Source organism: Pseudorca crassidens, chromosome X (assembly GCF_039906515.1).
Source record: "Pseudorca crassidens isolate mPseCra1 chromosome X, mPseCra1.hap1, whole genome shotgun sequence".
Taxonomy (NCBI): Eukaryota; Metazoa; Chordata; class Mammalia; order Artiodactyla; family Delphinidae; genus Pseudorca; species Pseudorca crassidens.
In genome coordinates this window covers 106,239,038-106,259,461 of record NC_090317.1, presented here as the reverse complement: position 1 = coordinate 106,259,461, position 20,424 = coordinate 106,239,038, and the positions used below count along the sequence as shown (strand labels likewise).

General features: G+C 41.6%; 1 protein-coding gene across 6 annotated transcripts in view; it reads right to left on the bottom strand.

The window, feature by feature from the left end:
- DMD (dystrophin) overlaps window positions 1-20,424 on the bottom strand; it is a 2,128,065-nt gene that overhangs the window by 38,186 nt on the left and 2,069,455 nt on the right. The window lies entirely within an intron of this gene.

The following is a 20,424-nucleotide window of genomic DNA, read 5'->3' as shown; positions in this document are numbered from 1 at the left end:
TTCCCCGAGGCTGAACTTGTTTTATGTTAGTTGGCTTTTCATGTTTCCTTACCCATTTCCCTACTGGGTTGTCTTTGTCTTATTCACGTTCTGGATATGTTCGAGATGCTTATCCTTTGCCAGTTATATGCACAGCAGATATTATCTCCTACACATATCTTAGCATAGCTGACCTTTAACTTTGTTCTTGGCATCTTATTGTACAACAGTTTTTAATTTCAAAACACTCACTCCTCCATGTTTCCTGCTTTTTATGTTTTAAGAAAATCTTCCTTACACCTACATTTTAAAGTTCAAAATTTTGTTTTTCACAGTTAGGACTTTACGCAGACTCTTTGATGTTTGGTGTGAACATAAAATCTAATTTTACTATCCCCACATAGATAAGTTATTAAGCCAGCCCCATTCATTGTGTAGTCCGCCTTTTGTCCACTGATTTCTATGGCATTTATATAATACATCAAACATCCATAAATACACAAGTGTGCTTCGGAGCTCTCTAGTCTCTGCTGTTGGTTTATCTGTCTGTCCCTGTGCAATTCCACACTATGGCTTTAAATACACTGTCTGTCTGGTAGGCCATCTTGCTCCCACTTTGTTTTGTCTTAAAAATTTTCTTAGACCTCTCTGATCATCCCTATGATTTTAGTGTCAAGATTTCATATTTCAGGAAAATCCTTGTTGAAATTCCGGGTTTCACTTACAATGACTGTATAGATTAAAATGGGAAGAGCTGACTCCGTGTTATTGAGTCTTCATATCCAGGAATATGGTGAAGCTCTTCAGTTATTCTAGTCTCCTTTTATGTCCATTAACAATGTCCTGGGACTTCCCTGGTGGTGCAGCGGTTAGGAGTCTGCCTGCCAATGCAGGGGGCACGGGTTCAAGCCCTGGTCCGGGAAGATCCCCCATGCCGCGGAGCAACTAAGCCCATGCACCACAACTACTGAGCCCACGTGCCACAACTACTGAAGCCTGCCTGCCTAGCTAGAGCCTGTGCTCTGCAACAAGAGAAGCCACCGCAATTAGAAGCCTGCACACTGCAACGAAGAGTAGCCCCTGCTCACCGCAACTAGAGAAAGCCCGTGCGCAGCAACGAAGACCCAACACAGCCAAAATTAAATAAATTTTAAAAAAACAGGGCTTCCCTGGTGGCGCAGTGGTTGAGGGTCCACCTGCCAATGCAGGGGACGCGGGTTCATGCCCCGGTCCGGGAAGATCCCACATGCTGCCGAGCGGCTGGGCCCGTGAGCCATGGCCGCTGAGCCTGCGCGTCCAGAGCCTGTGCCCCGCAACGGGAGAGGCCCGCGTACCGCAAAAACCAAACAAACAAAAAACAACAAAAACAAAGTTCTGTAACTTCCTGTGTTTTTCCTCTCGCTTTTAGGTTGAATGCTTAAATCATTTTTCTTATTTTTATGCTTTTCAATAAATGCACATAGGGGTATAGATTTCCTTCTTGCTTTAGAATTGCTGAGAATACAATTCCAACGGAGGACACCTGTTATTTGATACCCAGCAAATGAGCAGAACTCTATACCTTTCTTCCAGTTACGATGAATACCAAAATAAGATGACGGATTTCTGTGGCTCACAGATGCTATTTCATCGGGTCAGAGAATGTCCTATCCACAAATGTGGGAGATGTCTGTCTATGAGAAAAGACGTGAGAGGCAAGTGGCGGGCAGGCAGAAGAGTTTTCCCATCGTCCGTCGGGGATGGCACGTCTTCCGAAATGCCTAGTTTCAAAAATGCTGGATCTCTGCACCGAAGATGATTTTATTTCAATCCAATCTATTTTTGTTTTTGGCTTGTCTTTTGTTTAAAGCTCTACCCTGGACCTAACGTTACAAGTTTTCTAGGAATTTGTTTAAAGTCATACAGGAAAATCAATCTATGATCTTTTTCATTTACAGGAATATAGTATCCTATCTGTATTGATTGAAATCCTATCTGCTGTCAATCTTCAAGGAGAGTTATATGTGCAGTTTGTTTCATAGCCATCTGCTTTGACAAAGCAGTAATAAGAAGAAATTCATCAAAATAAGTTTACCCTCAGCCAGATTGTACACATAGGTCCTCTGGGTGTGAACCACCATAAGCAGTTGTTCACATTAATTAAATCCAATTTCTGGCCGCTTAACTGACAATCATCGAAATGTTTCCGTGAACCTGAAGCAGCATCCAATGTTCACAAGGTTTCATTTGATAGGAATTATCTTCTATTTTTTTTCCCTTGAAGTGTTCACTAAAAGAAATCCACCTTCATTGAAATGTCCCAGTTGGTAACACCTTTTTATGTAGAATCCTATTCAAGACTTTTCTTTCTACCAGAGTGGGTCATCCACGATGCTCTTTTTGAAAACATTGTTTTTAGACATGGACTTCAGGACAGTGCAACAAACGGTTACTATCCTCCCACTTACTTTTCACAAAGTTACTGACAGGAGACCACCTTTTCCAGAGACGTCTTTCTCTGGGTCTAGTTTCCCACAGAGCTCTCCTTTACTGAGTTATTTCTAAGTGCCCTTGTTCAGAAACCATGGTTTAATACACACAAGACACTGCACTTCTGTTTTTTATGCTTTCCACTGAAAAACAGAAAAAGCTCATTTGAATCAGCCAGGGCTTCCCAAAGCTGAGCTGTAAAGAATACCAATTGCTCTACATAGGCCTTTCTTGCCTTCCCAGATGTTTGAAATTTCTCTCGGGAGACCATTTCCTTAAAGACCCACATCATTCTTCAGTTTTGGAAGATTCTCGGCTCTTATCGCTTCAAATGTTGCTTCTCTGCCATTTCCTCCATTCTCTCTTCTGAAACTTGTACTAGGTGTATGTTAGAGTCTTGTGGTCAATTCCCCATCTTTCTTTAATTGCTTATTTAATATTTATCTGTTTTTCTTGGTGCTGTGCATAGTAAAGTCCTCAGCAGCATCTTTTCAATTCCTTATCTTCCCTGACTGGGTCCAGCCTAGGATTTACCCTGTCTATTGAGTTCAGTAGCTTCAATGATGATAGTTCTTAATTTCCAAAGATGTCTTTTCCAGATCCATCTGTACTTCATCAATTTCTGTTTTTTAATTTATTTTAATAAATGGTATTTCCTTATTTATGTCTTTCATAAATGGTATTTCCTTATTTATGTCTTTGAGCGTACTTACAATCTTTGTTGGACCGTTTTATTTTATTTTCGTCTAGGCTTAATTCATCATCTGATGGCCAGTTTGCGGGGGCTATCTCAAGTCTGCGTGCGTTTTGGATTTTGGTTTGGAGACATTTTGAAAGGGATAGAGTGTGTTTTCTGCTATATTTCGTGTTCTCCATTCTATTTCTCTCTCCTTCTGAACTGACAGTTCTCTGTGAAGTGGTTTTATGGCTGTTTCCACTCAGGCAGCAGGGTCTCAGGGCCTCTAGTCTAGGGCTAGATCTTATATTGGTAGTTTGAAGCTCCTACATTGAGTGATATGAATGCAGTTATTGCTAATTTCATCACCAGGCAGCATGGTTCAGGTCCTGGCTTCAAGGCTGTGATGCTCCCCTTTCTCAACCATACTTCTCACTTCTTCCCTAGGTTCTATGCATTAGGTCCATGGCTACATACATATAAGCTGTAGTCCCCTGCTGCAGTCCAAATGGTTCTCTTTTTCATTTTCCTTTCAAATATAAGTGAGTATGTGTCTGTCTCTCTCCAGGTGTGTTTTGGCAGGACCCTGATTTCAAATCTGGCTCTGAGCCCTGACCTGGTGAGGAGAATTTTAATTCCTGTTATTCCAACAGGAGTTTGAAAAGTCCACTGACCAGCGTGTGAGCCCCACACACTGCTCACCACGTCCTGCACTCCCCCTCCCCCCAACTCCCCATTTCTGGTCCACAGAAATGTTCATCTTGTTTTCAAGCCCAACTATGGCTTTTAAATTTTTTTCACTCCATATATTACCTACCACTGCACAAATGGTAGGAGAAGAAGATGCCTTAAAGCAAAAGCTAACCTTATCTTAATCAGAAGCCTACCAGGACATGTTGATTTTGTAAATGTACGGTCAAGGTTCCCACAGTACTCGTTCAAATCTAAATTTACCACAACAGGGTTCAGTGAACCAAACAAGTGACCTCCCCTAAACAAATATGTGGCATACATAAAACTTCTATTGAGCTCAATAACAAACTTATTTATTTTGAGGGAATAGTTTTTTTCCTGAAGCTCTGAGGCAGGACAAGCTGTCATGCCAAAGGTTTGAAAAGCCAGAAATAGCACCCGAAATAGCTCAAAAGGAGGTATCTTGGCCAGAAACCAAGTAAAATACAAAGTTCTTTGACTTGAGTCTAAGTTCTCTTTTACAGGTATTTATAAATTTTGATGAAGATTACCAAGAAAAACTGATGTGCAAAGAGCTGAATTAGGGCTTCCCTGGTGACACAGTGGTTAAGAATCTGCCTGCCACTGCAGGGGACACAGGTTTGAGCCCTGGTCCGGGAAGATCCCACATGCCGCAGAGCAACTAAACCCGTGCGCCACAACTACTGAGCCTGCGCGCCACAGCTACTGAGCCCGGGTGCTGCAACTACTGAAGCCCATGCACCTAGAGCCTGTGCTCCGCGACAAGAGAAGCCACCGCAATAAGGAGCCTGCGCACCGCAACGAAGAGTAGCCCCCGCTCACCGCAACTAGAGAAAGCCCGCGCGCAGCAACGAAGACCCAACGCAGCCAAAAATAAATAAAAATAAAATTAATTTTTAAAAAAGCTTTAAAAAAAGAGTTGAATTAGAGATAACTTTTACTAAACATTTCCTAATAAATGTGGTCATGGTTACGGAGCAGTGTTAGGGGCTGGGAAATGAAGCCAGCTAGCCCTTATGAACTAAGTCATTTTCTTAAATTTAAAAACTTCTATGCCAGTATCTTTTAAAGTACATCGTAATGCTGGATATTTTTAGACGCAGTATTTATAAAGCACATAGGGGATATCATTCCCATAAAAGATCAGTGAGATACCACTGTTCCAGGGTGAGTCATTTTAAACCTTAACCACAAGTATATAACCTGCTCATTTTAACAGTTGGCTGTCAATTTATATGTTTGTTACAGATATATATTTTGCTTTTCTTGAAGTTATACATGTACGTTTCACCCCTATTGATTCTCTAATTGTTAGACGGTATTTGTGGAGTCATTTCAACGTAGATGAATATATGTCAGGCATCAGACAATGACTCCACAGAGAATCTGTTTAGGTTCTTGATTATCTTGTAAATTATATTTCTCTGGTAGCTCCCTAAAGAACACGAATTCAAATTCACTTCACATGGTTTCTGTCACCACAATTTCTTCCTGCAGCCAGTCTTGCTAAAAAAAAAAAAAAAACAAAAGAAGTCTCCCATCCATTATTAATTTCTTACTCTCCATAGAGCTTAAAAAAATCCCTCCATTCTACAACTATGTAGCTGTATCTGATTAATTTTATGTCATCATGTGTATAAATGTGGTTGTCCAGATACAAAGTTACATTAAAAATTTTTTCCTAACTAGCTAATGGATATAAGAAACAAATCAAAAAAAAAAAAAAAAAGAGAGAGAGAGAAATCAAATTGGCCTTACCTCTACCTGCTGAAAACATGAAAGCACCTGGTCCCTCTAGCAATCATAACAAGCTACATGCTAGTTATAATACAGAACATTACAACAATCTTTGTGTAAGTTCTATTAATTTACTGATGTCAACCAAGTGTTTTCAATGTAGGTCATGTACTCTTTAAATGGAACTTCCGTACTGTGTGTAATTATATCATTGAAGACCACTTTCCAGTGATCACTGTCTTAACAAGTCTTATACATTAAACTGTATATCAAAGCATGAGCACACACAGGATCCGTTTCATAAAGTGGGAACAACTACAAAGGTCTGCATCTAAAAAGATTAGGCCCAGAGAAATCTAGCTTTACCCTCATACAGTGTTAAAAGCAGCTAAATCATATCCACCAATCTGGATTCAGGCAAATGTAGTAAATCACACAGAACTATTACAGCAACTATAAATCTAGCAAATTAGCAGTTTCTAAAAAAAAAAAAGGGAAAGACAAATTTCGCAGGCGTGAGGTATTTTAAAAACTGGAAATTGCACAGAGTCTTTTTCAATTATAATTAAAATATTTAAAGCTATACTGTAAAATTTTATCAAACACAAAGTCAAAAATACCCCTAAACTAGATGGAAAGAGACATTAATATGCCTTGGCACTACCAGTGTTAATTATGGAGCCGCTCACAGGGTGGGAAGTAAAAATATGCATATTTTAGGTCTGCCTTAAGCAAAACAGTAAAAATGGCAGGAACCACCCCCCCCCCCCCAAGGCTCTTGTTTCTAATCCTCTTCTCTTAACATTGTCCCCTTGTAATGCATGTAGAGCTCTTAAATTCCAACCCCTTTCCTACTGAATAAACCTTACTGGGATTTTATAATAATGTACCATTTCTTCCAGTGATATCTGCATTTAAAAGCGATGCTGAAGCAGGACTTCCCTGGTGGCGCAGTGATTGAGAATCTGCCTGCCAATGCAGGGGACACAGGTTCGATCCCGGTCCGGAAAGATTGCACATGCGGCGGAGCAACTAAGCCATTGCGCCACAACTACTGAGCCTGTGTGCCACAACTACTGAAGCCCGCGTGCCTACAGCCAGTGCTCCACAGCAAGAGAAACCACTGCAACGAAGAGTAGCCCCCGCTCGCCGCAACTAGAGAAAGCCCACACGCAGCAACAAAGACCCAAGGCAGCCAAAAAAATAAATACCTTTACTTATACAAAGCGATGTTGAAGCAAGTAAAGAAAAATACGAGAAGTTTTTTTGGACACATTGCCTTTTTGGTGCCTTTTATCACCCATGGCTGAGGTGGGAATTGGAACAGGGTTTGAGAGCACGTTTCTGGAGTTAGAAAGACCTTGATTCACAGCCAGGCTCTGCCAGCTGCTGAGGCTGGGCAACTGACCTAAGCACTCACCCCACCAGGAGGTTCAGCGAGCCAGTGCGGTCTACATTCCCTATGTACAACTTTGTTAGAACCAGACCCAGCCCAATCTAAGTGTTCATAATTATTACGACTTCTTTCTCTATATTGTGTACACTTTGGATTTGGAAACTCAGGTGTGCTGAAAGCTTCTTACCAAAGGAAAGCACTTAAATTGTCTGAAATAAAAGCAATCTAATAACACCCACTGAACTTGGCAGAATATATATAGAGAGAGAGAGACAGCGAGAGCGAGAGCGAGAGCGAGAGAGAAAGGGAGAGCGTGAGCGCTTAGAAACTGATTCACCATTTGCGCTCTTTAATTCTTGCCCCCCCCCCCCAGTCATGATTGTAGCTACCCCAGAATCTGGGAATTGTTGTGTATTTTCCATCATCTGTGCTATAGTAAAGTGTATCACAGCTGAGCATCTGGGCAAAATGAAATCACTGAGCTAAGATCACTAGGACGAGATTTCCTTAGATTCCACCAAATCTGCTAGGCATGTGACAGAATGATAAAATTTTGTCCACAGATTACTGCTGTAATAAACTGTTCAGACCAAGTCTACAGGGTTAATGTACTCACATATACTCTATTCTCAGGATTTGCCCTTGACACCTTGACATAGTGATCTATATCTTGCTTGAGCTCCATGAGACAGAACCTGACAGTATTAATGGGCTTTAGTTTTTTTTTTTAATCTTCAATGAGTGAGATATTTTTTCACAAATTCCTGATCAAGGGCTAACACAGTACTGTCCAAGAATAAATGTATTAATCAAAAGTTCAACACAAGAAGAGAAGAGTTCATTCAAAAAAATCCTGTTATACCTGGAAAGAAAGCAGACAGACAAAACCCAAGACAAATATGACCGTGACTAGTCTTAACCATACACAAAGCACACTAGGACTGGAAAGGTTTTAGAAGTGAGGAAGTCTAGTCTCCAGGAATAGTACCATTGGGAAAAAAGTGTGTTTCAATTTTCAGACAAATACAGTAAAATATTAAACTTTCATTGTTTGTGGTCAGCAAAACGCTGTAACGGTCTCTAGGAGAAGCATAATTTTAGGCTTTGTGTGTCCTGGCTTGAATCCCTCACGAGTAGTTAAGACTTGGCCTTAAATTCTCCCAGTAAGTTTATCTTGATGGCCTATTTTTCACTTCCTGGCATGCCCTGCTATATACTCTTGCCATATACTCTTGCCATATTTGATCCTACGGTCTCCTCTATTACAATGACAGAAACTACAGGATCATTTCTTTAAAGGAAGTCCCGGTACTCGTGCACAAATGTTCACGGCAGAATTATCCATAACAGCCATTAAGCGGAAGCAACTCAAATGTCCATCAACTGCCACATGAATGTTTTAAAATGTGGTACTTCTATGCGATAGAATATCATTCAGTAATAAAGAACAAAGTACTAATACATGCTACAACACAGGTGTTCCTTTAAAATATTAGGCTACGTGAAAGAAGCCACTTACAAAAGACCATGTATTGTGTTTACTCCATTTATATGAAATGTCCAGAAGAAGCAAATCCATATAAAACAAAGAAGATTAGTGACCATCTAGGGCTGGGGTGCGGTTGTTTTGGAAGAAATGGAGAGTGACTGAAAATGGGTATGGGGTTTCCTTTCGGGGTGAGGAAATTGTTCTAAAATTGCTTATGTGACGATGGTTGCACAGCTCTGTGAATACACTAATAACCAGTGACATATACACTTTAAATGCGTTAATTTTATGGTATGTGAATTATATCTTGATAAAGCTCTTATAAAAAATACGTTCTAGGGCTTCCCTGGTGGCACAGTGGTTGAGAGTCCGCCTGCCGATGCAGGGGACACGGGTTCGTGCCCCGGTCCGGGAAGATCCCGCATGCAGCGGAGCGGCTGGGCCCGTGAGCCATGGCCGCTGAGCCTGCGCGTCTGGAGCCTGTGCTCCGCAACGGGAGAGGCCACAACAGTGAGAGGCCTGCGTACCGCAAAAAAAAAAAAAAAAAAAAGGTTCTAAATTCAAAATATTATTTCTCACAGCAAAAAAGATTATTTCCCCAGTGAAGTCAATAATTTTCTAATGCTCTCTCCTACTATGGAGGAATCAAGTTTAACCGTGTACATAAGAGAAAGACGCTGTGTACATGCCTGCAGAATTATGTATGCAGACACTTCTCAGTATTTTCAGACAATGAATTTAAAAGAGAGCCCCAAAATAAGCCCAGGAAATGTTCAAGTCTGGGTTAACCTAAACAACTTCAGTGTTTTCAGTCCAGTGGAAAATGATATAAAAGACAACCCACAGAGTGGGAGAAAATATTTTCAAACAAAGCGACCAACAAGGGATTAATCTCCAAAATATACAAACAGCTCATGCAGCTCTATGTCAAAAAACCAAACAACCCAATCAAAAAATGGGCAGAAGTTCTAAACAGACATTTCTCCAAAGAAGACATACAGATGGCCAAAAAGCACATGAAAAGATGCTCAACATCACTAATTATCAGAGAAATGCAAATCAAAACTACAATGAGGTACTGCCTCACACCAGTCATAATGGCCATCATTAAAAACTCCATAAACAATAAATGCTGCAGAGGGTGTGGAGAAAAGGGAACCCTTCTATATTGGTGGTGGGAATGTTAATTGGTGCAGCCATTATGGAGAACAGTATGGAGGTTCCTCATAAAACTAAAAATAGAACTACCATATGATCCAGCAATCCCTCTCCTGGGCATATATCCAGAGAAAACCATACTTCAAAAAGATACATGCACCCCAATGTTCACTGCAGCACTATTTACAAGAGCCAAGACATGGAAGCAACCTAAATGTCCATCGACGGATGGATGGATAAAAAAAGATGTGGGATGAAGACAGGAATAAAGACACAGACCTACTAGAGAATATGGGCAGGGGGAAGGGTAAGCTGTGACAAAGCGAGAGAGTGGCATGGACATATATACGCTACCAAACGTAAAATAGCTAGCTAGTGGGAAGCAGCCGCATAGCACAGGGAGATCAGCTCCGTGCTTTGTGACCGCCTGGACGGGTGGGATAGGGAGGGGGGGAGGGAGGGAGACGCAAGAGGGAAGAGATATGGGAACATATGTATATGTATAACTGATTCACTTTGTTATAAAGCAGAAACTAACACACCATTGTAAAGCAATTATACTCCAATAAAGATGTAAAAAAAAAAAAAAAAGATGTGGTACTTATATACAATGCAATATTACTCAGCCATAGAAAGGAATGAAATTGGGTCATTTGTAGAGACGTGGATGGACCTAGAGTCTGTCATGCAGAGTGAAGCAAGTCGGACAGAGAAAGACAAATACCATATGATATCGCTTATATACGGAATCTGAAATAAATGATACAAATGAACTTACTGACAAAACAGAAATAGAGTCACAGATGTAGAAAAACCAGCCAAGAAATCTGGCAGGGAACAAGAAAACTCCAAAGGACATTTATCCATTAATTGAATCAACATGTAAAGCCTACACCAGCACTATAGAGAGAAACATATGCGAGACACAGTCCCTTACCCTTCAAGAGCTCACCTTCTAGTGTGTGGGATATTGTTTAGTTCCATGGTGACAAACCTTACACTAATGCAAAAGGACTGGGAATTATGCTCAGTGTTTAAGCTAAGAATATAGGTTATTTCTATCTTTGAAATAATCACTTTGATTTACTAGGAAATTACAGGAAAAGGATCATATGGGTTTACTTATAAATTGTAGATAGCAGACGGAGTGGTACCAAAAGGTAACCCAGAATTTGGAGATACAGAAAGAGGTCAACTTTAATTATCCACATAGCAGGAAAATAAAAAAGGGTTTGGTCACCTGCAGAAGTCATCCATTTACGTAAGTAATACAAACCAGGAAACCATTTCTATCTGGGCTACTGGTGGAGAACTGGGCATAGCCAGTTACAATCAAGTACACCAGGAGGTCCTTGGTCTTCTTTCCACACGTGTTCTCTTCCTAAGAGGACCCTGTCCTCTCGCTAGGCTTCCACCTCCTCTACACCCATGACCCAACCTCCCCAACCCATTACTCCTCAGTCCAGGCTTCTCTTCTAGAGTCCAGACCTGTCTTTTCAACAGTCTCCTGGATGTCTCCATTAGCCATGGGTTCTGTGAACTTAAACTTGCTAAGTACCAAGCCACACAAGGTTGATAGACTCATCACTGATCCTTCCTCTAACATTTCAGTGCCAGAAAAGGAATCAGCTTCCTCAAGTAGCATTACACAGGACCATACACTAGCTACACATCTTCAAAATATATACCTTAATCTGTCATTGAGATGACTGCTACACCTGCATTCCTGCTAATATCTTCCCATGTGTTGGTAATACACTTTTATATCACAACCCAGGAGAGGCCTCAAGTAACAACTGGCCTTCGCATCTAACAACTTACGCAGCAAAATCCAACAGTAATTGTTATAGAAGCAAAAGTTCCTGTGTTTGGTAGACATCCATCGAAATTCAATCAGTTAACAACAATTAAGAGCTCCATATAGCAAATTAATTTTGTCAAGTTATTGGTGGAAATGCTTTTTTGTGGTTCGATGGGAAAGCCAGGTCACTCACGGTGGGATGTTCCACAAAAAGACCTCATAGAATTATCTCTTCTTACAGGAGATGATTTAATGCCTATCTTTGACTTTTCCAGAATAATCATTTTGGTCTCTCGGGTTGTAGGGCTTTACTACTGGAGAAAATCAGAAGTTACTTTTGTGAGAAAAATCCAGGTTTCATTTTCAGAGACATTAGTACAGACTTGTGTTTCTCACCAAAGTGAGTTCCACAGAACAGTACAACTGGGCTGAGGTCAAGTATGTGTAACCAACACTGGGTTAAACAAAGCTAATCATGTTTCTTTACTTCTGGACTCTTCAATGCAAACGCAAATTAATCAACACTTTCCAGTACAAGCACTTCCAAAGTTTATCTGTCCTTAGAATCAGTCTTTTTAGAGTATCTCAGAGGTATGTTATAGAACACATTTTGGGCAATAGTGACCTTTATCCATGGAGAACTGTCATCATTTCTTTGGTCTTTAATGGCAAGCTTTCCACAATTATCAAAGGCTACTAGAAGCAGCCACATAAAATTTCCTTCAGTCTTTGTTATAAAAATATTGATAAGGAGACTAGCCAGTAATCACACCAAGCATTAACACTGTCTAAGAGTCCAGGAATGCCTGAGTTTGAATCCAGGCCCTATTCCTTGCTAGCCGTGTGGCGTGTCCTTCATACCCTGTGTCATGGAGTCTTTATTTGGGAAACAGCCTCTCGTTCATAGGGTTGTTGTGGGGATTGAATAGGATCTTACATATACTCAGAACAGGTTTGGTCCACAGCAAGCACTCAAATGACACCTATTTGTTTTTGCTGTTATTGTTAATTTAGAACCAGGAAAACTATGCTGTTTCCTTAGAAAGTTTCACGCTTCTTTCATCCAATATTGAGAGATAGACAAATCACTGTTTCCTCTTATTCCCCCTGCCTGCAGGGAACCTCAAACTAAATTTCAAGCTCAATTATATCAACTAAGTTAATCCCCACTACGTTCACTGATTTACTATTTCTACTACAGGAATCTTACTGCTATGTTTTTTTTTTTTTTTAAATCCTTTTTGGAAAGTGAATACATAAAATCAATATAGGCAATTTCCACTTGAATCTCCTTGGGCAAACAGAACTCAGCATGCGCAATACATAGTTCTTTTTCTCTATCCATTGACCTTGGCCAATCAGTAGCTTTTCTTGTGTGTGCTATGTTGTTATTGATATTGTTTTTTTAATGACCATTTCCCAGTTCCCTGATGAAAAATTTCATACCACCCAATTCCTTCCTCTCCCATCTGCTCTGGCCTCATTCATCCAGCGACTTCCCATTTCTCTATCACTTCTTCACTTGCCTAAGAGATCCTTAGTTAAGAACCTGGCCATATTTCAATGAACTGTTGCACTATCCTTCTACCAATCTCCATGGCTTTAGCTCCCTGCTTACAATTATTTTGCTAAATCTTCTCCTCCTCACAAAGCCTTCACTGTTCAACTGCTTATAGGATACAGTCCAAACTCCTGTGTCTGACATGTAAAGCCCTTTAAACAGTGGTCTCCACCTACCATTCCACTACTCTCTGGTTCTCTTCATCCTGTGCTCTGGCCACACATAACTCACTGCCCCAACAGTCTGCAAGGCTCAACCTTACGCCCTCTCTCAGCCTGGAAAACTGCTATTCAGCCTTTATGTTCACCTCCCTTTGTGAAAGTCTCCCCAATCCCTCCGACAGAATTAGTCATTCACCTCTGTGCCCTCAGAGCACTTGCAACACTGGGTTATAATTGTTTATATTTGAATGTCTTTTTATTAAAGTTTGAGCCCCATGAGGGTAAGAACCAAGGCTTATTCCTTTTTGTAGTCCTGTTTGAAAAACACATTAAGCATTCACTAACTAGCTGTTGAATTGAATGGAATGATATCCTCAGGCCTGGAAAGTAACTAAAGAAAGTTAAGACTACAGTCAGTTCTACTGTAGCAGGATGGTCTGGTAACAAAAGCCAAAAGAAGGATGAGGGTCTTCATGGAGGATCTAAAAAGGGAAATTGGATTGTAAGAACTTCAGCTTTTATCCTGCTTGCTCTAGGAAGATGGCAGCTGTACCAATAACTTGTGAATACTGTTATCACCAGAGGGGTACGTCAGTTTTTCTGTGGGATGAAGCAGTCCTCATGACTATCCAATTTCCTATGCCAAGATCTAAACTCACCAGACGAGTTTTTGTTATGATTTCCAAGACATCTAAGACAGAGGACCCTAAAATCGAGTGATAACTCCAGTCTTTAAAAAACATATTCCCCATTTAAATAGATTGAGTATTTGCACTTAAAACTTCATGATGTTGTCCATCAACAGATGAATGGATAAAGATGTGGGGGGGGTGTGTGTGTGTGTGTGTGTGTGTGTATACACACACACATGTGTATATATATACATACACACACACACACACACAGAACGGAATAACGCAGCCATAAAAATGAATGAACTAATGCCATCTGCAGGAACATGGATGAACGTAGAGATTATCATACTAAATGAAGTTAGAGAAAGACAAATATTATATATCTCATATGTGGAATTTAAGAAAGAGTACAAGTGAACTTATTTACAGAACAGAAACAGACTCACGTAGAAAACAAACTTATGGTTACCAAAGGGGAGGGGGGGAGGTATAAATTAGGAGTATGGGATTAACAGGTACACACTACCATATACAGAATAAACAACAAGGATTTATTGTATAGCACGGGGAACTATATTCAATAATGGAAAAGAATTGAAAAAAATATATACACATACATATATATCCAAATCACTGTGCTGTACATCTGAAACACAGTCTTGTAAATCAACTATACTTCAATTAAAAAAAAAAGATTATACGCGGCTACCTGTATTCCAAGTTAAATTTTGTTTGTGTGTTTACAGAGAATTCATAATATGAATATTCAAACTGTCTCTACTGTGAAAAATAAAATTTTCTTCTAAAAAAGAAAACCTCATGCTGCTCCCCGAAAAGGTTTAAGGCAACGTTAATACATTTAGTATAACAAGACAGTTAAAAAGAGGGAGAACTCGGGTCATCCGTCCACAAGCTTCGATTAACTCAGGATACACTGAAGGAAATGTAGCTATTGGGTGGCTTAGTTAGAAACTGAGCCTGGGAATCATGGTGACCCCGCCCCATGTAACTGTCGTCCCTGCCTGCCTAGAGCGGGGGCGGCTGACTCCTGCACACCTTATTAAATGCAGTGGGTATGCCCTTCAGCTTCTCTTCATACGGCAGCTCCTCTGGCCATGAAAGACCTTGTCGGTTTGATTTATATGAGAAAAGTAGTTCCCTTTCTCTAAAAAGGCTCTGTAGCCCTGTGTTTTGGGGGCTCGTATTGCCAAGTGGCATGAGGGCCCAGATTCATTAACTTTCTCATACACGACTCTTTTCCCCCCAGTTCAACTTAAAAAAATGTGTAGACCAGCTATGAGCATCAGTCTCTACTGATTCCCAATGATGTGTACTGGACAGTTAACATTCACTGTTATCTTCCCCACCCCCATTCCTTACCCCGGCTTCGTCACCTACAACATGATTTTCAGAGGTGGCCCTTCTCCCGTTCAAAACCATGCCTCCTCCTGTGTCCCTGTGCCCCTCTCCCTCTTGCCTCCTCTGGGAAAACGCTATCATTCCCAAGCTCTCTTCCCCTCTTCTTCTGGGATATTCCTCCAGCGTGTGTAATTAGGGATCTTTAAGTAGAACGAAAAGACCAGAGTGAACACTACATGGTACTGTGTGAAATAATTCCAACAACCACAAAAATATTTGCGTATGTAGAGAATATCTTTGAAAGATTACACGAGAAAGAAGTAAAGCGGGCAGCCCCCAGCGCTGGGAGCACGACAGCCAGGGGACGAGGTTGGAGAAAGACTCACTTTTCTCTACGTGCCTTTCCGACCCTTTGGATTTCATATAATGTGCACGGATTACCTATTAAACAATAAAGGGAATTCTATAAACAGTTTAATGTTTACATCTTCTAGAGTTTTACCAAGCCCATTGTTCCCCTTCTGCCACGTGCTCCCTGGGTAGATAAATTGACTCTCAGTTTCGACTACCAGTTATGAGCTGGGGACTCACAGATCTGTTATCTCTGGCCCACACCCCTCCTTCCAGCTTCAAAGTTCCATTTCCCACCGTCAGACATTTGTCCGTGGGTATGCCACCAGAACCTCAAACTCAACGTCTCCTGCACCCCATGCACCATCTTCCAGCTACTTGACCTTGAGGAAGGCCCTCTGTAAATCCTGCTGAACTGAAGGACGACCCTGCTGCTGCTCCTCCTGAGTTGTCAGTCCCAGCTGCCAACAACCGTGGTCTCGCCCTGCACCCGCCAGAACTGGGGTTCATTCCTTCCCTCCCCAGATCCGCCCAACCAGCCAGCCAAACACCCCGCCCCTCCCCTCCCCTAAAATATCCCTCAGATTCAGCCCATCCTCCCCATTTCTAATACCCTCCTGTGGGCCCTTATCATCTCTTTCCTGGGCTTCCATGCTCCCTCCCCATCTGACTTCCTTCTTCCAGGCCTGTGCTTTTCAAAGTCCCCCCAACCTCCGCCCAGCTGCCCAAGTCACACATGTAAGTGTAAGTCTAACAGCATCGCTCCTGGCTCACCCCCGGGAGGCTCCCTGTACTACATGAGGAGGCCCCCACACAGCACCGCACCGCACCGCGTCCTTGTCCCTCCCCACCTGGTCTTGTCATTCCCCACCTGGCCTTGCCGACCTGTCCGGCTTCATCTCCTCCCATCCTGGACTAATTACAGAGGTCGCGCAACTGTTTGCGGTTCCCCAAGCATCCTGTGCTGTCCCTCCCTGACACCTTTGTTTATGCTCCTCGCTCAGCTCGGAATGCCCACTCCTGACCCGCTTCGGCTTCCCTTCATCTTGGCCATCTCCTCACCATCACGTGAGACTCACACAAAGACCTAAGGAAGGAACGTGGAATAAAGACGTCCTGAGACGGCGAACATTGAAAACTGTGAGCCTCGGGCCCAGTCATCACGTCATTTACAAGGGAAAGCACCGGGATGACGATCGCCAGTTAGTTTAACTCAGTGGTGTAAGTAACCCATCCAGAGTTTTTCTGAATATAACATTTACAATCCCGCATAGCCACTGGAGGAGTGAAAAGGATCAAGGGAAAACTCACACTTAGGCTGCATCATGACTGGTTGCCCAACAACAAGACATATGAAAGGTACCTAGCGGGTACTAAAAATTCAGGATCCTCTGTCGTCCTAAAACATCTACTAACAATTTTAATTAACTTTAGACTTCACAGTAAATCAGCTTAGTATTTACCCTCCTTTTAGACTTGGGAACAATCTAATCAATTTGATGCGCCGGCAGCAGAATGACGATGAGGTTTTGTCTCTCATAAAGGCTACCTTTTCATTGCTAGGGTCATACCTAGAATTTCAGAGCAAGTCTGAGTTCACTTAGTGCAGAGAAAAATACATCGAAATTTGTCACTACAGATTTAAGTCAGCAGATTGCAGGCTGTCCTGTACGCAGGACAAAAGTGAACTTGGAGTTTGCAATGCTAAGGACGCACAATAGAGCAAATTCTCGACATCCAACTGGTCTCGACCCAACAGGTGAATCAGAATTATCTGCGGTATGAGGGAGAAACATTATGCAGAAGTGAAAAGTCACTAGTCACCCAAATTTACGAGAGACCCTATCGAGAAAACTGAGAGGCAGACTTAGCTTTTGCTCAGAGCTTTCGCCTTATCTTTGTGGCATAAGCCAAGAATCAGAGAAAGCCAGTGGGGGGAGACACACGGGGCTTAGGATTTGGAAAATGAATTCTCAACATTCTAAAGTTATGACAAAGCAAGGCTTGGTGCTCATCAAAGAAGTTTGAAAATGCGAAGTATTCTGAAAAGCAAGCACAAGAAAAGCTTTCAAAAGGCTTTCCTCTATGAAATTAGGACGTACAAAGAATTTTAGCCAAAAGTACATGCATGAGTGCTACAATGAAAGTAAATTCAGCCTCACTTCAATTCATTTATTCATTAACTTATTCAACAAGTATTTATTGAATGCTAGGTGGCAACAACTGGGAGAAATGGAATTCGAAAGACAGAGATAAGATATCCTTGAGACACTTCCTCATTAGCCAATTTCAGTTTTCCAAGGGGATGGTGGGGAGGTGTCACGAATAACAGAATTCAATAAACATCTAGTCAGGAATGGGGATCTTTTCAAGCCTCTTGCCCTTGCTAACTGTCATGTGGAGATAAGCCCTTGCTACAGGATAAAGGAACACGAAGTACACACAGACGTGTGTCCAAAGGACATGGGATACTCTCAGTTTTAAATATCCTCTCCCATTTGCTCTAAATGTCTGCTTGTGTTTGTCAAATTACGTAGCCAATTTGACTAGAGAAATATAGCTAGGCTGGCGGGCACGGACAGGGGACATCTAATGACCTCCCGGGTTCTCTGAGAGGAAGGAAAGGAAATGGTGAATTACAGGCTCCTTTAAGCAACACTGAACTCAAGGATCATGAAGACAAAGCTACGGCTCTGAATTTCTTTGAGAAGAACTGCAGGAAGACAGGAGAGGACAGAGCAAAGAAAACCAGAGGCTACCTTCAGGAGGGGAGCTCTGCAGAGACGTTTCTTGGGATTTGGTAGGAAGTGAAAATCTGACAAAGTAGAGAGAGAAAGGAGGAAGCTCATCCTGACCTTTACTTGAGGGTCAAGGTAACTTACAGAAAGACGTGCACCAGTAGCAGATTCTTCATTTTGGAGCTCTAAGCAGCCTGGTGCAATTTATTTTTTCTTTCTTTCAGAGAATAAACCATGTCATTCCTGGGGAATGGTCTTGGATACCTTTCAGGGTAAACTGGTGATCACTGTACCACAAGTCGATGGACAGGTTTGTTCATATGTAGTCCTAAAAATATTCCCTCAAGTAAAGGTACATTCCATGGAATGTGCCACAGTTCTACATAAATGATATTTACATAGAATGCACAATTCTACATAAATGATATATACATAGGATGACTCTTCTTTAGGCTCTGGTGCAAGGCACAGTTGGCTATTTTGAGTCAGAAAATCTGGATCTGGATTTGCTTCTGCCACTGGCTGATTGTGAAATTTGGGTCAAGCCGTTTGAACCTCTCTGAACCTGCATTTTCTCATCCATCTTCTACACAGAGCTTTTAGGAAGATTAAATGACCCAAAATGCATTAAAGTGCTCTGAAAATGACGAAATGATATACAAATGATAGTTCCAAGTACTCTTCACCAGCACTCTTTGGCCTGGTCGTCAGGGTGTGGAGGGCAAGTGTAGTAATAATAACCGAGACAGAACTCTTGACCAATGAAATGGAAAGATACATTACACAGTGGACAATCATATTGTACAAAAATATTTCTATTCCTGGGTAACATCAAATTCTATTTATAATGCCAATACCAACTTTTTCTTCCTATTTGACTTTGACCCCTAAAATAATTAAACACTTAACATAAATGAATACTAATGGTACTCAATAAAGTAGAGGGAAAGGTTTTATCTACCATGACGTTCATTGCCAGTCTTACAGATAAGGCCCAAACCCACAGAATGTTCAGTATTACCTCCTGAATGGTATGTGTGTGGCATCCCCTCTGTATTCTTAACTCAGGCTTTTACCAAACATTTCTGGAGAACCCATTAAATAGTCACACTGTGCTAGGTACCATAGGGGACATTAAGAGGATTAAAACACAGGCCTTATTCCAAAGGCATTCACTGTCTCCATTAGAGGGAAGCATTGGGAATTAACTGATCAAAAAGCAAACTGAAACACAGGTCTCTGAGAAAGGTCCAAAGTATTCTGAGAACACAGTCAAATATGATAGATTACTTGCAAATGCCGGGATCTAACAGGGCTCTGTGGGGAAAATCATTCTGAGCAAGGGCATGGAGGATGGGAAGGACTCCTTTGCCAGCTATGGCAGTGGAGCGATGGGGGTTAGTAGCTAGGCTGAGACGCAAGCTTGAGCTCGACCCGGAAAGTGGATGAGAGCAGGATGCATTCAGAAACAGCAGCCACAACAGGTACAAAAGAAGATGAAGTTGTAAAAAGCAGGTCAAGAGAAAACTGTGGAAGGTTTAAAATGCCCAGCTGAGCAGCTAGGTTTTTTAAACGATGCAGAAATCCAGTGAAGGAACAATGCCATGCTGGGTCTTGGTTCTGGAGAGATGCACAACTACAGCCAGCATGGAGGATTTATTGGAGGGGCGAGAAAGAGACAAAGGGAAGCCGACCAGATAAGGAGCTCTGGCCATAGGTCAGAGGTACAGAGAGCTAGAAAGAGGCCAGTGGCAGGAGAAAGCAATGGATGAATGGCAATTTGCCTTTTCATCTTGAGGTGACATACCCCCCGAGGGCACTGGTTCTCAGACATACTGTGTTGCCTCGATTAAGAGGTCCTTGTGCCTTGGGCTAAACCAAAGAGATGAAAGTACTCAAGTCCCACAGGTTTGAGCATTTGCTCTTTAAAGACTCGCCTGGTGGCATCTGTCTAAGGAAGGCACACTGAGTTAGAAGTGATCATGTGCGAAAGCCTTTCTTAAGCAAGGGACCTGTGATATAATAAACGTAATACAAAAGTAAAAGTCCAATGATTTGCATTATCCTGACATCCCCCAATATACCAGATTTTTACATCTTTGTCCTCTGTGCAGTCATTAGGAAATTTTCTTTTACTTCTATAATTTCTGCTCTTGTTCCATGGACATGTTTTTCAGGCGATGACTGACAACTGGAATTG